Source organism: Oenanthe melanoleuca, chromosome 1A (assembly GCF_029582105.1).
Source record: "Oenanthe melanoleuca isolate GR-GAL-2019-014 chromosome 1A, OMel1.0, whole genome shotgun sequence".
Classification (NCBI taxonomy): domain Eukaryota; kingdom Metazoa; phylum Chordata; class Aves; order Passeriformes; family Muscicapidae; genus Oenanthe; species Oenanthe melanoleuca.
Genome location: NC_079334.1, coordinates 14330830 through 14348501, shown reverse-complemented (window position 1 = coordinate 14348501; position 17672 = coordinate 14330830). Strand labels below are relative to the sequence as shown.

General features: G+C 40.3%; 1 pseudogene; it reads left to right on the top strand.

Moving 5' to 3' along the window:
• The first annotated feature begins 1106 nt into the window (after nt 1-1106).
• Nucleotides 1107-17472, top strand: LOC130264568 (ankyrin repeat domain-containing protein 26-like; annotated as a pseudogene).
• Nucleotides 17473-17672: the final 200 nt, after the last annotated feature.

Below are 17672 nucleotides of genomic sequence, written 5' to 3'. Positions count from 1 at the left end.
TAGACTTGAATTTGAAAAGTTCCTGCTTCCCAAAATATTGCATAGAATGTTATGCACTTGCCTACGGAAAATCAAATATAAAATTCATGCACTGGCTCAAACAGAAACACTTGGTTGAAGATGAAGTTGCCCTTCACTAGAGTTGATTTCCAGGAAAAACATCAAGTCCCCAGATTTTTATAGATCTTTATAGACTTCAGCCATCCCTTCCTTCCCTGTACATGGATTGCATTCAGTACTAAACCATACCATACATGTTCTTTGCTGTTAGGTTTTTATTTTTCTTGCTATGATTATATGATTCTTCTTGCTTGTCTTTGTAGCCTAGATGTTGGCAGTCTAGTTTTGAATATGTCAGAAGCACATGGTCAGGGACAAAAGAGAACATTTCTTCAGGAAGAGATTGTTCAGTAGTGTTTAGGCAAACATGAGTTCGGTGCTTGCAGCATGGGGCATAAAACACCCTCTACAATTTGAGGCCAGGAGTCCAAAGAGAAAATCCACCTGCTTCAGGACAGCTGGTCCTCCAGAGTCTCTGCTTTGCAGAGGCTGCAGCTGTGTAGCTGTAGTGTTCCAAAAAAGCACAGCTTTGAACGTTTAAGGAAAGCAAAGCCTTGAGGCTGAAGAGCTCTGCAGGAGCTTTGCTAACAGGCACTGCTAAGGGCCACTGCAGTCGTGTGCAGTCCCAGAAGATGTTCACTGTGTCGCCTCCAGAACGTCTGTCGCTAGCTTTACAAATGCTGTTGACTGAGAAGCAAATGTGCGCAAAATGTGTTTCTTCCTTTTGCCCAGCTCTTCCCTTGTTAGGTGTCCTTGGAAGTTTTGAAGCCTCATTCAGGCTTAGAGACTCTCAAGTCATGTAAAATGTTCTTAGAGTGCTTTATTTCTTCCTGTATGCTGTAAAAGTAACATAAGGAATGTTGTCTCTTTTCCCCACAGCCACTGATGAACTTGAAACTGGATTTGCTCGACTTTCAAAGAAGTTTCATTTGCCCCAGGATCGCCTTTCCAGAGCAAAAAAATATTAGTTCTGCCTCACAGTCTTTTCCTGACCCAGTCTCTCTCTTCTGCCCGAGTCTTCGGTTCTTCCCTCCCCACCACGAGCAATGACTTCGCCGGTGTCACCGGTCTCCATCTCCTTTGTAACCCAAGAGGTCGGCAATTCCAGGCTCCAGCCGTGTCTCTCGGAGTCTGTTCACAGGACTAGCGTCACCCATCTTCGCGCCCTTGGATATCCCGAAGGTTGGCACTTCACGGCCTCTTGCCTCGGGCTCCCACCCAACGCTTACCCTGCAGCAGTCGGCAGCTCGCGAGCCCAGCTGCCTGGGCCAGACGTGTTCCTCAGCATCTGATCAGGCACGTAACTAGATGGCATCTCAACTCCCCTCCATGCCCTTTCCTCCTGTATTAATCCTTGCTGTCTTTTCTTGCCACCCATTCACCCAAGGCTGACAGCGGCACCCACGCAGCACTAAATGCCCGAGACACCAATTCCACCCGAGCGCTATTCCGTCCCCAGCTCCCCCGCGCCTGCGCGGCCCGGCCCGGCGCTGCCCTCCTGCGCGTGCGCGGGGCCGCGGTCGGGGCTGCCGGGGGCGGCGGCCGCGGGCTGTGCCCGGAGCTGTTGCTGTGCCTGAGGTGCGCTGTGCAGGAGCCGCATGGAGTCGGGATCGCTGCCGGGACCTCCCCTCCCCTGTCCTGTCCTGTCCTGTCCTGTCCCTGCTTGAGGCACGATACCGCCCGCCGTCTCTCTCCCGTCTAGGGGCTGTGCCCGCGTTCCTGCTGCGGGACGAAGAGGATCTTCGGGTTCGGGAGGAAGGGGCAGCCGCCGTCCGGCAGCGCCTCCTTTCCCTGCCCCGCCGGTGCCTACGAGCTTCGGCAGAAGGACCTGGACAAGCTACAGCGTGCGGTCCCAGCGGCGGCCTGGCCCAGGTGCGGCAGGGACTGAAGAAGTACGGCATCGACGGGCGGGACAAGGCGGAGCGGTAAGGGCGGGAGCCGCGGACGGTGTCGGGAGCCCCAGCTGCAGCTGCAGCAGCCCCGGGAGCTCCCCCGCTCAGGAGCGGACCGGCGGCGTCGCTGGGAGGAGTGGGAGTGCGGGCGCCGCAGCCCTTGGCTGGCTGTGGGAATCGGGCTTGTGCTGCCAAAAACCCCTTGAATTCGGCTAGCTGCTGCCTTACCATTTTTGACCCGGCCTCCTCAGTGCCCTCATGCCCGGAGTTGTGTGTCCTTGCTCGGGGGGCGCAGGGGTGGAAGCGAGCTCCTAGCCTGGCAAAGGGGAGATGCAGGAGGAGCCCTGTGGCCATTCTCCAGCCAGGGTTTGAAGTCTGAGTGTAGTCGCACCTATCTATTCAGCTCTGAGGTGAATTCACCTCAGCGTGGGGGTTGAATAGTGGACGCTGCAATTAGGAAGGAATGATAATGCAAAATAAACATGCTGTGTGTTGGTGCTGCTTGCATAGTTGTCTTTTGTGAGTGTGATGTGGCAGCCTAAGCCACAGTGTGGTTTTAGGTGGCAGTTATTTTTTGCTCTGAGGCTTTGGTACAACTAATCAGTACATTGGAGTAGGAGATCTGGTCAGTGCCTTGCAGGAGAAGCTGTTGATTCTGACAGCTGAATCAAGCACAGCAAGCACTTAACAGTTCTACTTTAAGGAGAAGCCGTGGGCTGCAGCATAGTTCCTAGTGATGTGTCATAAGCAAATGGGAAACACCTTATCTGAAAAGGCTCAGAGTCAAATCCTTTGTCATATTCTGAAGAGATGCTGGTTTTAGCAGAGTAGCTCAGCTTCCTAGGCTGGCTGTCCAGAAGGCCAGACAGCTGGCAGCAATAAAACTCATCTAGTTCTATTGCCCTAAAAACACCTAGCTTTATAGGAGGAAACACAAGCAAGGACTTCCTCGATGATGGTGTCTTTGTGTATAAGTAAACTGGTTAATTGACATCAGACCTAAGATGATGTGGTTTGAAGGACTGCTTTTCTTTCTGGCAAGAAATTGAATGAAAAAGTTAAGCTTTCCTGTGCTGGTTGTATATTGTGAAAAGACAGTATTGCCCCCTTGTAGAGGATTTCCTCTGAAGTAAGCTTTTTTTGGCTATGATAGTTTAACATTACAGGAAAGTCAAAAACTACTTTTCTGTAGTCAAGATCAGAGTGTTCTTCTCTGTGGTTTGCTACACGTTGTTAGAGGAACTTTGGTGCAAGTGTGCTCTTAGTTTTGCTTCAGTAGTAACAAAGTAACTAGTAACAAAGCTGGAGAAAAAGGAGAAATTCTCAATGTGCAGAGAAGCTGTAATATTCTTGCAGTTAAACCCATCTCCTACATCTCAAATACACTTGTGACCCATGAATGATCAAAGAAAAACTTAGAAGTTGACTTGCCATAGTCCTCAGATTCCCTAGCTTTGGTCTCTGTTGCTGTGCTATGTGTGTAGTGCCACTGAGGGCAGCACTCAACACCTGGGCACAGGAATCTCTGCAGATTCAGTTCTACCGTGAGGGAAATGTCCCTCCCCTTACTAAGCAGATGCTGGGGAGGGTCTTTGCTAGCAAGTCCCCAAGCATTTGGTGTGCAGCTACTGGTAATGGAGTGGGTTCTTAAGCTTGAGATTTGCAAAGTGAAACTTGTGGTCGTATGTTTATCAAAAAAGCCTGAAATTATCCCTGTCTGTGCTAATTTAATTTATTTACTCTTTAGGACAGCTCTGCATCTTGCTTGTGCAAATGGCCTTGTGGATGTAGTTATGTATCTAGTGGAAAACAAATCTTTTTGACAATGATTACAAATCACCACTGATTAAGGTACGTGGATTATGGTATATTCTTGCAAGTGAGACTGATTTTGAACTAAATGATGTATTTTTCAGTATTCTTTATGTAGACCTTTGTAAAATCATGCATATTGTGATTGGTGTGGAATGGACATATGTTAGCTAATCTAATATATTCTAACATAATCTAATTATGAAGTGCTTGTAATTGCCAGTATTAGGGAGATGGGGGAATTGCAGCAAAGTGAAATGTAAATGCTGGAAGTTTTTTGTCTTTTGTTTCCAGGCAGTACAGTGCCAGGAAGAAAAATGTGCAGCTATTCTGCTGGATCATTTGGGTGCTGATCCAAATCTGGCAGATGCTGATGGCAACACTGCCCTTCACCTGGCTGTCCTGTGTGGTAATACTATGACCAGCAGGGCTGTTACTTGAACATAATGCCAATATTGATGCCCAAAATAAGGTAATTCTTTATATTTGTTAATGAATTGCTTTCCAAAAGTTGCGTTCCTATTTTTCTTGAAGTTTTGTTTGTTTGGTTGATTTTTTTTAAATTTGATTTTTATCTTTATCTGCCCTTTTAGGAGGGATCTACCCCTCTTATTCTTGCTGTCTCTGAACATCATGAAGAAATAGTGGAGTTTCTCCTTAAGAAAGGAGCTGATGTGCATGCTCGAGATCAATGTGAAAGGTGAGGGACTGTCAAAACTTTACATTGGTTTCTTTAATATCCTTCAGATTGGCTTGAGAGACACATGGGAGTGAGGTCTGAAAAAATACTAAACAAGGAGCCACACAGTAGCAGTTACTTCTGTGTGACTCGTGAAAGACAGTCATACCTCAGTGGCTTGCTATCATATCTCACTCAATGTTTTCCACGTGAAGATTGCAAAATGTGATGGCCTTTCTGGCAGGAAGCTTGTCACTAGCTCAGTGGCATTCCCTCAAATTGAAAAGCTATCTTCTGCATAGTAGTAGAGTTTGTAAGTGTTGTCTGTGTGGAAGCTTTAAGATTAAACATGTAATTGTTTTGAGACCCTCTCCCATTTCATTGTTTTGCTTAATGAAAAATGCTTAATAGTGTGCTAGGACATGTGCTATAAGTGTGCTCAGTGATGTATTCATAGAATCATTTAGATTGGAAAAGGCCTCTAAGAATCAACCTAACACTGCAAGCCCACCACTGAACCACATCCCTAAGTGCCAATCTACCACATTGTATCAGGGCTCACTTTGAGAAGGCTGGCTAGGAGACTTGCTGAGGTTCCTTCTGACATGATTTATCCTATTATCCTCCGTGCAAGTCGTGTTTGTAGCACTGCTGAAAGCTTGGAGTGTGCTATAGAATGCCGTGGGTTTTCCACTTCTGTCTGCTGAATTACCTTTTTGATGCAGTGTGCAGTTGGTGATTCCTCTGCTTGAGTTTTAGAGCTTGATTATGCTTTTTGATTTTCATTATCTTTGCAAAATAATCTGTAACTGGGTAGACCAGCAGATAGTGTAATACCTAGTGTAATGTTCTATATAATGCTACATAAAATAATAAATCTCTGCTAGTGATGTGTACTTGTTTGTAAGAGGAGTACTTTGTAAGTTCTTCATGTCTTGCTAAACCAGCACCATTTTGTTAATTCTTTACTAATGTAGGATATTCAAGGTATGCTTTTTAAAACTTTTTTTAGTTCAGGTGTGTTTCTGTGTTTTCTAAACTTCTAGGTATACAAGTCCAAAAGAGATATAGCTCTGGTCTTTGTATTTCCTTTTTTGTTTTTTTAAATTCAGTGTTGTTTGTTTTGGAAATGCAGTCATTTATGCCTCCTTGTACTGAATTTACTTCCCAAAGCATCGTGCTGTTATGATGAGTAGAGTTGTCCATGTTTAATTTTTAAATGGTTAGTTTTTAGCGTGCTAAATTTAATTTCAACATGTCAATTAATGTTTGAACAGCAATAGATGACTTCTCCCAAGGAGACTCAATAGGATGAGACTTTAAAAATATCTAACACCTGAGGAATGACTTGAGAGACACTTGAGAGATAATTGCTTTGCTTTTGAAGAAGCTCTGAGAAAGAGGGGAACAATGACAGTTGGCATACCTCTGAGGAAGAGGAACTTGATTTTTACTCCCAAGGTATGGTGCATTTACAGGAGAAACATCCTGTAAAAATAAGGGGTTTGAAGGCAAATTTTCTTTGGAACTGAAAGAAGCTGTAGCTCCAGTCAATATTGTTTTCAATTTAAAGCAATCTCTGGCCCACCAGCCTTCCTTCTGCTGTGAGTTTTTTCTAAAGGACCTGTAGCTGGGTCAGAGTGTGCAGTGGATTTGTAATTTGGAGCCAAAAAGCAGTAGGTGACAAGAGAACCACATAGTTCTATTTTTTCTTGTTCATGTGAGTCAGATTTGTAGACTTCAAAAATTTGCAAGTTATTATTGCAACCTGTCCTGTTCTTGTCCAGTCATTGTTATTGTTTTCTGTAAATTTGGGGATAGATTCCTAAGTGATAAAGGACATTTGTTTATTAAGATCTACAGAAATCCTTCATCACCTAGTTCTCCTTTCCTCAGCAGGTTCTTCAGGAGTGCTCAATGAGCAGATGAGTTACTCCAATGGGTCATCTATTTTCTTCTATAAGATGACATTCAGTACTTGCATGTGATCTCACACTGCATGTTTTTCCTTTTCAATGCTCAGGTAGTACTCTTTTTGTTAGTGACAAGCTCTCATGCCTACTGTTTTTACTAATGATCCTTAGAATTATCAGCTTCTGAGCGATGTCTGGAGCATCATCTCTGTTGCACTGGCATTGTGCAGTAATGTAGAACCTGAGTGTGGTAGTTGAACCCACTCTGTACTGCTGGAGATGCAAACCTGTTTAGATTTTACTTGATTTCATTTTCTTGCACTGATTGAAATAGAAATGATAAATTTTTCTGCCATGATTTTGAAATTTAGGGGTATTTTTTTAGTGTACTTGCAGGGGCTAAATTTATGCATAGTTACTTACCTTGCACACATTTGCAAGTAAGCATCCTGAAAATGCAGTTTTGAATCTAATTGCATTTACTTAAGTATTGCAAACATTAGAAACAGATTTTTAGAATGGTTATGCACGTGAGCGTTTTTGGAAAGAGTTTGCAGAGGGGTGCCTGCACAGTGTGAAATACTTGCTGAATTGGATATGAGAGGAATGTTTATGTAGTTAGAAGTATAGGATGGAGCTGGCACTATCATAAGGACAGTCTGATTCTATTTACTGTTCAAGATTTGATGTGAACAAAGGATTTATTGTTGTTACTGTCAAAAAAATTCTTACATCTTTATTTACAGGAGCTGCAGAAGCCAAACCTGACACTGTTAATGAGTGCTTCACAGCAGTTCAGGAAAAACAGTAAGTTATTTGCAAAAGGTTGCATGATGTACTGCTATATAATATAGACTTGCTAAGTAGGTTTTTTTGGTTGATTTCAGGGTTTTTTTTAAATAGTAAATGAGGAAAGTAGCGTTTTGTCAACATTTATAATGTTAATAGTTCAGAATAAAAGAAGTCATTAAAATGAAGATATTAATCCCCTCTTAAGTCCTTTTCCATCATCAAGTTCATGGTCCATCCTGCCCATCCTAATTTCTCCCTTTCTAAATATTCCCAAATGGCTCCTCTCTTGTACATTAATCTGATAACATGACAGTTACTGTTTACTTAATTCCTTCTTTTCATATGCATTTTTCTTTTTCTGTACTTTAGGATGATGGTGGTGGTTCTAGAATTGAAAGTCCTAAGTCGCCAAAGAAAAGTCTCAAACAAAGAATCCCATCAAGTGCAAATGTAAACAAAGGAGACAATGAAGAATTTTTAAATCAAGATGTCTTGATGTTCCAGGTTGCTTGCAGCCTGGATGAAGAAGAACTGGAGGAGGAAGAGGAGGAGGAGGAGGAGGGAGAGGATAAAAATGGCAATGGAGATGGTGATGAAGATGAGGAGGAGGAGGAGGATGAAGATTTTACTGAAGAGAAAAAGGAGGAGGAAGAGCCGGAGGATGAAGAAACTGAGTCTAATGAAATACAGGATGAAGACAAAACAGAATCTAAAGGGGAAATTAATCAGAAATTAGCATATTTCAATAAAGCAAAACATGACAGGGATGCTCAATGTGGAACTGGAGATGTCTGTGGTGATCATGAAATAACTAAAGAACGAGATGAAAAAGTGAAGGATTCTATTGATACTCCTGTGTCTTTCATAGCTGGGTCTCCTAAGTTCACGAGTAATGAAATATCTTGCAAGTCAGTACCAAAACAAGCTGTCTTTCAAAATCTAAATAATCTGCAAGATATGCAAGAAAGCTTGAACAGGAAAAACATGATTGAGGAGACATTTCACAGAAAGGCTGACTCCTGTTTTGCAGGCTCTGAAATGACAGACTGGAAAAAAGAGATACCTCAGCCTCTCTTAGATAGTTGTGGTGTCAAGGAGGAAAATCAAACTTCAGTGATGGCTTTGAAAGTGGCAATAATTCTTGGTTAGCAGAAAAAACCCCAGGACTTAAAGGTGAAAGACCAACATCTGTCATAGTTGAACATGTGGATGGTGAAGATACTGAAGAGGAATATGAAGGAGTAGACGATTAAGTCTGTAAAGCACTGAAAGAAGAAAGTGAAAACTTGCACTTAAATGAGCAAGAAGTTTTGAGAGCAGCACTTCATTCAAGCACTGAAGTAAGTATAAAAGGATGATTCAATCACAAGGGTATTTTCTAAGGGTCATATATAGGTAAGAAACACATAGTAAACTTGATTTATTTGAATGCTTATCTTTCACATATATCCATCTTTTCATCATCCATTTTTGATGTTAGTGTCTTACTTGGAGTCCAAGCAGTTTCTTTGCTATGGTATGGTAATATAGTATGGAGAAAGAGTAGGCAGTAGACTCTGGAATCAGTTAGATTTTTATCACTTCTGTTACAGTTTTTATCCGTGAAGTTTTACTACCATTTAGGAAAATTCATGGTGTGATAGCTGAAAGTGAGGAAACAAAGGATTTTGAATAAGATTGAGAGCAGGAAACCAATGATTTTTCTGTGGAGCAAAGTAGAGGGAAAAAAGAAATATGCTCTGGAATGCTGTATCTCAAATGAAGCTAGAAGTTAGATTGACATGAGGAGTTGCTTGTGGAGGAACAGCAAAGATGATGTTTGTTACTGTTCTTTTCAGCTGTTTTGGTTGATCTCTTTTAGGGAGAATCATCTGACTACAAAGAAGAAGAGAAGGACAGTGCTGGCAGAAAGCTACAAACTACAGGTGTTGAGGATGTGAAAAATTCTGTTTGTAATGATTGGCACGAAGTCCACAAAGCTTCAAAGGACAACTCTGGTGAGAGAAATGACTTTGTAAATCCTGACCCAAGTTCTTCATGTGACTATTAGTGCATAGAAAATGAATTCAAATGGTGATTGATTCCTATGATAGCAAAATATTCTCTTGCCTGTGAGTCCTAATGGGCATTGGCAGAGATGGTGAGCAGATTGTGTTGCTTTTCATTCATTCTTAAAAGAACTGAAATTGTATGCCAAGCAATGCAATATGAAGCAAGTGCCATTCTTGATTTGTTCTGCAATCTCCCTGAAGTAGTCTAAGGAAAATGCACAGATGAAAAAGAGGAGGAGGACTAGAATGTCTTGAGTGACAACAGTGTTCCCTTTTATGACAAGCACTGTCACATTGAAAGGCTGTGACTGATCTTGGCTGAAGGCTAGGGAGGATTTGAGTCAAGCTGAGAGAAAGCTGTTCCAGTGCCTCCCCTTGTCCAGTTTTAAAATGTAGGTGATCTCTCCAGCACCATGTGTGTGTGCTTGAAAACAATACCAGCCTAGTCAGAGTAGAGCACTTTGATACTGACCTGAGGTCTGACAGTTGGAAGAGAGAGCACCATTTCCATTGTCTGTCTCCAGAGAGCAGCTTGTTTAAGTAGATGTTACTAGAGCACGTGTAGCTGCTGTTCAGATGCTGTGCAGGGGGCGCTGGCAGAACCTGCTGTTGTGCCTGTACCTGCTCATCTGTCTATATGTGTTTTACCATAAGTGTGTGTTTGGCATAGTGTAAGTAGTCACAGTTCAGACTGGAACCAGCAGTTGCCTCTTGTGGGATGAGTGTCCTCACAGGCATTCAGCTCCTTCCCCCTTCTTTGTGTATGTGTCCGCACAATTGAATACTGAATCAGTTTTTCCTAATGGAATAGCTTAAAATAAAAATAGGATAGTAAAATCTGGCTAGGAACCAGACTGAACCTTAAAATCATCTGGTAGTACACCAAAGGGAGCATTGTTTCTTGGTGGTTTTGTGGATGTTAGTGTGAGGAGGTTTTGGATGATATTCCTATGGCACACCCTGTACAGTGGAAAGTGATAGTAAATTTTACTTTAATTCCCTACTGAAATTAGATTTTCAGAACAACTTTAGATATTGTTCTTAGTGCAAGATAAACATTCCTGAACTGCAATACACTTCTTTTTTCCAGACCTGCAGCAAAAACAGCAAGTGAAAGGAATAAAGTACTGTAAAATCAGTTTGTTGATAAATAGTTTTATCAGCTTTTCATCACTCAGATGGGATCTATCAGATATGGACTGTGACTGAAAGAATGAGTCATTATGCATCTGTACTATTACTTGGTTGTATACAGAAAATACTGCATTGTTTGTAGGTCTGCATACAAATGGATGTAACTGATGACCTTGATTTAACTCATTCATCTGACACAACATCGGAGGATGTCAAACTACCAGCGTCCACCTAGAGAGAGGCTGTGTTGCTCTTAGAGCAGCTTACTGTGGATCATACAGGTATGTTCTAAAGTTACTTTTTCCTCAGATGTTACAAGTTGCTCTTTCAAAACATGTTGTCTTTGTGTGCACTCCTAGGTATCTTGGTTCATTTATATTTAAGATAACACCTTCCCACCACCCCCTTTCACTGACCTATGTTACACAGAGCAGCTGTTTTTCCTGTTTGTTTCCTTTGCCTTTGCCTGAGTGGTGGTTTTGTCTTCTTCTAAATATATTTTTCTGAGGTGACACTAGCATGGCTGAAAGGCTCAGCCGTGCCCTGCAGTGGGTCCATTGTCACTGTCTGGCATGGTGCACCCCCTGGCCTCTTCTCACAGAGAACTCCCACTACCTAAACTTTATCACCTGCACCAAATCAAATAATTTACACATTAGAAAGTATTTATGCATATGTGCATCTTTGTCTTTTCTATCTCAAAACAGGTTCTGCTATTTTACTGGAAATTCAAGACATGCTTCTTAAATATGAACAAATAATAGAGCATGAAAAAAATCAGTATGCAGCGGTCTCGAGAGAAGTCAGAAAGTTGGAAATGAAAAGGAAAAATGAAAATTAATAGCAGAATAGACTCAAGATTTGAAATCCGTATTGGCTCATCAAGAAGTGGAATGGAAGAGTGATATCCAAAGCCTTAAGTATGTAATCTTGTGTTCTGATACTGTGTTACCTTGTCAGTCTTAATGTGCCAGAAGGTGCTGATGATAGACATGGGATGGATGAGAAGCTTGTAGTCTTTTGATTTTCTGTATTTTGAATCCCATGGGCAAGTTATGCTATAAAGGAAGGATGAAAAACACCTGTATATTAGCGCCATCTGTGATCATCTGGATGTTTTCACTTTTTTTTAATAGCAAGAGAAGAGAACAAGAGAGTTTGAATGGGAAAATGAGATTTACGAGAGAGGTGATATATATGAGATGTGTTTTTGTCCTTGCGTTTCTGTTGATGTGTGTTAAAAATCCAGGTAACTGTGACAGAGTTCTAAACTCAGTAAGTGTTTAGAGAAGCATAGAGTACTTATTTGCTTGCATGTTTGTTTATTTGAAAAGTCCAATTCAGGGTTTCCCCATTCTCTGTAATCCTGAGCTAGACTTGGATGATGTGAGGTTTTTAACCACTGTTGCATCACTTCAGACAGGAATAGCTGGTACACAGTGTAGGAAGTTGAGCAAAAGCAAATGCAGAGCCTTGCTCTTGGGATGGAATATCCTCTTGTGATGATATCCTGGGGGTAGCCTGGCCAGGGAGCTGGCTGAGAAGACCTTAGTGGTCTTGCTAGAGCAAGATGAACATGGACCAGTAGGAGCTGGCAGCTGAGAAGGCAAATGGAAGCAGATGGAAAGGAGTGATTACTTGCCCCTACTGAGCACTTACTGAATGTCATCTAGAGCACTGTGTCCAGTCTTTGGCCTTCTAGTACCAGGGGCATCTTAATTGATATGTGTGAGTTCAGCAGAGAACTAGCAAGGTGGTCAGGGAGCAGGAACACCAGCCCTGTGAGTGGAGACTGAGGGAACTGAACTTTGAGTTGTGTTTCCTGGTATGTGGAAGAGGATTATGAGGAAGACAGAGCCAGTCCCAGCTTTGCCTCAGTTGGACTCTAGCAGTTTATCATGGATTAAGCCCAGCTGGCAATTGCACCCCATGCAGCTGCTCACTCAGCTTCCCCACGAGTGGGATGGCAAGAAGAGAGTCAGGATGGTAAAATGGAGAAAGCTCCTGGGTTGAGATAAAGACAGTGTAATAGGGAAATCAAAAGCCATGCACACAAGCAAAGCAAAACAAGGAATACATTCACCACTACCCATGGACAGGCAGGTTGTTCATCCATCCCTCGGAGAGCAGGGTTCCATCACATGTAACAGTTACTTGGGAAGACAAATGCAATCACTCTGAATATCCCCCCCTTCCTCCTTCTTCTGCCCACTGTATATACTGAGCATGATGTCGTATGGTTTGGAAAGTCCCTTGTGTCAGTTGAGTCACCTGTCCCAGCTGTCTCCTCACAGCCCCCTTGCTGGTAGGGCAGTAGGAGAAGCAGAAAATGTCTTGTTGTTGTGCAGATGTTGCTCAGCATCTAGGAAAAAAATCCATATTATCAACTTGAAGAACAGACCCATGTGAAGAAAATTAACTTTACCCTAGCTGCTATTTTTCAAAATTCCAAAGTATCTAACAAGAATTATTATAACAATTATTATTTTCATTCTTAAGAAATTGTGAAAGCAATTACATTTTTAGCCTTACACTTGTAGAAGCTTTATTCACAGAAGCTTTATTTCATTTTGTTAATTACCCTATAAATTATATGTAAGGCTTTCTTCCTTGCAATATAAACCATGAAAACACAAATCTTACTATCAATCTTTTGAACAATTTATTAGTGGCTGCTGCCACATTTTTGTTGCAGAATTTCTAAAGAAGACTTGCACTTGCCAGCTCTGTCCTTATGTTAATACTACTTTTTTCTTGTTACTGTTGCAAGGATATGAGAACAAATACTCAAAATAATTTTGAAACACAAAACTGCTTTTTTGTTTGGGTACCGTGGACCACTTCTTACCATGTTGGTGCTTACTGCTATTTGTTTCAGTTAGTAAAGAAGTTAATATTCCTCAAAGATTTCTCTACAGATTATCTTCAAAATCAAGTTGCTGTTGTTTAGACGAGATAAGAGATCCTTAGAGGTTTAAAATCATTTCTAATAACATTAACTTAAACCCTCTGCATTTCTAAATAAGTTTTTGAAAATTGATCTCATTCCTGAGCAAATACAAACTGTGCTTTTCCTAGGGTCAGCCATTGTTTAAGTCTTAGGCTTGTTAAAAAATAGGTGTGTCTGTCAGAGAGGTGATGTACTGTTTCATCAGCATTACCTGCAGCCACTGAATCCATAATATGCAGGCAATGCTCATCATGTTAAGAAAATGTATATTAATCATAGTCAAGACATTGCTTTGATTGCTAAGACAAGAAACTCCTCTTGATCTAAGTGTCTGTAATGTCAAGATGACTTCTTCAAAAGTAACAGAAATGTGCACACTTCAGTATATTTACCTAGCTAACTTAAAAGTGATAAAACAGTCAATGGTTTATTTCCATATATTGTAAAACTGATGTCATGGATAATGGAATGACATACTAATTCTTTAAAAAGTTAAAACAGAGTAAAAAATATAAAGTCTGAAAATATTTAACGTCTTTATGGTTTGAGTAGCTTTCTGCAAGTTCATAGTGTAGAATATATAATTTTTATGTCAGTCCTTTAGTTTCTCAATTATACTGTTAAATCCCAGGTGTACTTTGAAACAAGAAGAAGAAAGGAGGCTCAGAGCAGAAACACTCTATAAGAAAATAAGAGAAAAACTCAGTCGGAAAGAAGAGCAATATTGTAAAGAGATGGAGGAGAAACAGTAACTTGAGTTACAATCCAGGAATTTAGAAATGGAGTTAGTAACACTGAGAAATCTCCTCAAACAGGTATATTAGATAATGACTTAGACACTTACCTTATTTCTGCTTCTTTGTAATGGGTGTTGTATTCCAGTATGCCTGAAGAAGAGGTAGTACTTTGTTCATGGAAGAGGCATTGGATAACACATTTTTCGAAAAGCTGGTTTCCAAGTAGTCTGTTCCCTTTTTTCTGTTTGTGTTTCAAAGCTTGACTTTGAGTTATTTTTCTCAATTATTACAAAGCATTCTGTATTTCTTCTTAATTTTTCAGAAGAAAATTGAGGTTTGTAGGTGGATTATTGTAGCTGTGGAGAGCAAAAATATTTGCAAAAATAAAAGGGAGAGTAGGATAATATTGCTAGCTCTGATTTTTCTAAAGGTGCAAGTAATGGAATTGTATTATTATAGGTAGAAGATGAGCGTGGTGAAACACAGAGACACCTCTCTCAGGAAAAGAATGCCAGAGCCCTGCAAAGGCATTTTGAACAATCACCTTTGGAGACAAAAGGAACTAGAAGAAGAGACAAGAAGAACTATAGGAAAAAGTTCAGATGTAAGCAGAATTTTTTCTAATTAATTAAATTTAACCATGTTTGTTATAAAGTTTTATTATAAAACTGAGATATTTTTTCTGCTTCTTGATGGATTATTTACAGTTTACCAGTGTAATTTTACTGTTCAAATATCTCTTCTGTTTACCCTTTTGTCTTTAAAAGTTCTGGAAAGCAGTATCAGTGCTGTATGTAATTACACTGCAGGTACAAGTAAAAAAGCTAAAAGAAAACACTCTCTACACCATTTTTTAAACTGTCTTGGTTTTATTTCCTTGACATTTTATCATGACTTTTTAAGGTTCCTCGCAGTGAAACACCTAGTTACCTACATCCAGACTGACCAGGAAGGAAGTTGTTTGACATGCTGTGTTCCCATTACTTGGGGTTTTTAAATTATTTATTCCCTTATCAAACTCAAAGTATGAAGTTCTTTCCCACCTCCATATATTAAAGTTTTATGAAGGAAGATCAGCAGTGATTTAAACTCTCAGTACTAATTAAAATAATTGAAGGAGAATAAGCAATCATAAACACTATTAAATTTAAAAGAGTCTTGAAAAGTTGACTGAATTTACTAAGAATCTGAAATTCTTGGAAGAATTATTTGTTCTTGGCTGTGCTTTCCAATAAATATAGGGTGAATATGTTTACATGGAAAAAAAGTTGTATACTAAACAGGCACTATAAAAGACTCATGTATTCCAGGAATGATTCACCTGTATAGCAAACTCTCAGTAATGCTAAAAAAAGTGTTAAGAAGACATTTAAAAAAGAAAATAGCCTTTTGAGCCTGGTAAACAGAGATTTTTACCAGATTGGTAACACAGCTAAAGTAATCTAAAAGGGAATATTTTAAAGGCATGCATTCACAAGAAAGCACTGTCATTTCATAATATCATACTTTGTACCTGAAACATTTTAAATCATTTTATTATACAGTTTCTAGTTTATGGGGGAAAAAAGCATGATGTATTTGGCGTGTTTATTTATGGATATGTTACGCTTTTATTCTATGCCTGCATTGGACACGTGAAGTGGTTCGTAGAGTAGCTTATGTCTTATCTGAAATTTTACTCTCATCCTTGAAGTTATATTGCAATGTTAGAAATGTTAAAATCCAGTTTAATGCTGAAGTGATTTTTGTAGATTTATTTCCCACCCAGATATTTATTCATGTTCCCTGTCATTCAGGAATCCGACACTGAGAGAAAAAAGGATCTGTTGTACAAAAATCAGTTCCTGCAAGATGAGATTGCCATGCTAAGACTAGAACTTGATCAAATAAGACTTAGGCACCAGGAGGAAGAGGGAAAATATTTAGAGGAAAATGAGACTTTGAAAGAAGAAAATGAAGATCTCCAAAAAGAACTTAAGCTGAATGAGGAGGCCTGAACACAAACAGTTTTCAGTGCAGTGGACAACTGAACTTACTAAAGAAGAATCCGCAATGCTAACTTCCAAACTTGAGCAGACAAAAGAAAGCAAAGACAGACTAGAGACAGAAATTGAATCATTTTGTTCCCTCTTGAACAGTACAAGAGCTTGAACATCACCAGTCATCAAAAAGTGATGTGGAACGAACATTTCAGAGGGAACGTGATGAACGGCTTCGCTTGCAAGACAAGCTGCATCATGACCTCTCAGATGTGCGAGAAGCCAACAAGAGCTTGTCCCAGCAGCTGAGCACAGCTGAAAGGAAAGCTAGCAGTCTAGAAAATGAGCTTCATCAGTTAAAACAAACGCTCAGAGAAAAAACACTGTTTTTAGAAATGGCACAGAAGGAATTGAGTCAAGCACAGTGTCAGGCAAAGGAATGCAATCGTGCTCGACAGCTTGAGAAAGACCTAGTCAACAAACTTACAGTAGAGCAGGAATCCATGCAGGAGCGATTAGCCCAGCTCCAGAGTGAAAACCTTTGGCTCCGTCAGCAGCTGGAAGATCTGCAGAACAAGGGGATCATCAAAGAAAAAGTAGTGAATGATGTGCAAGATCGGTTTAATGATATTTTCAACAAACTCAGAGCTGGTACTGAAAATCAAGTTTACCTAGTGGAAGAGAGAATCAAGGAATTAAATGCCAAGTGTATTGATTTAAGAGAACAAGTCTTCAAATACGAGACTGACAAAATAAAGAGAGAGGTTAAATACAGACTTCGAGCAATTTAAAGTTTTCCAGTTTGTGAAATTATTTTGTTCCTAAAGTAGATTAATTATAAGCCATATGCATAGGACCAGATGATGATGATTTATTCTGGTTTGTTGTGTTTCTGTTGAAATTGTGGTAGTTTTGGTAAATTGGATGTTACTGCTGGGATCCGAGCAGAGAGCAGAGCAAAGATCAAGAAAGGTGATTCTTCTCTAGAACTTCTTTCATCTCTTTTCCTTAGTCCATTTTTTGCCCTGTAGAATTATTTTAGATATTTGATGATTTTTTTTAAAGTATTGCACTGCTGACACAAGAGTGATGTAAAAGGAAGAATGTGGAGGTTGAGAAATGAAGATGGAGATGAGTGAATTGTGTGAGATGGACTTACATTAAGTTCTTTCAGAGGAAAAATGTTGCTTCTCCCAAAGTTGCTGTCAAAATTGAAGAGTACTATAGTGTCCAGGTGTTAATTTATGAATATTCTGGGGGCTCTGAGGATGCCTGGAAAATGCATCATTCGTTATCTGTGTTCCTAGCAGTAGGTAGGGTATTCTGTAATGATAGCATATTCTGGCAGATTCAGGTAGAGTAATGACTTAAGAATTGCCTTACCCATTTTGTTTAATCTCCCTGACTTTCTAGACAATAGGAACTAATAAAAGTCAATATTTAGACACACTGCTGTATAGTTTGTCTCCTTTAATGATTCACTTCCTTCTTCCTAACAAGTCCAGAATCTTGGAGTGAGATAAATATAGGCATGTGTGACTTAACTGCTTTGTTCTTCGTCAGTTACTGTAAGGTGTGTGTGGGGAGAGAACTCCAGCAGGAGTTTCTGGAGTAGATGCAGTGGGATCAAGTTCTGTTCACACAAGAAGAAGAAACATTGACAAAAAGTGGCC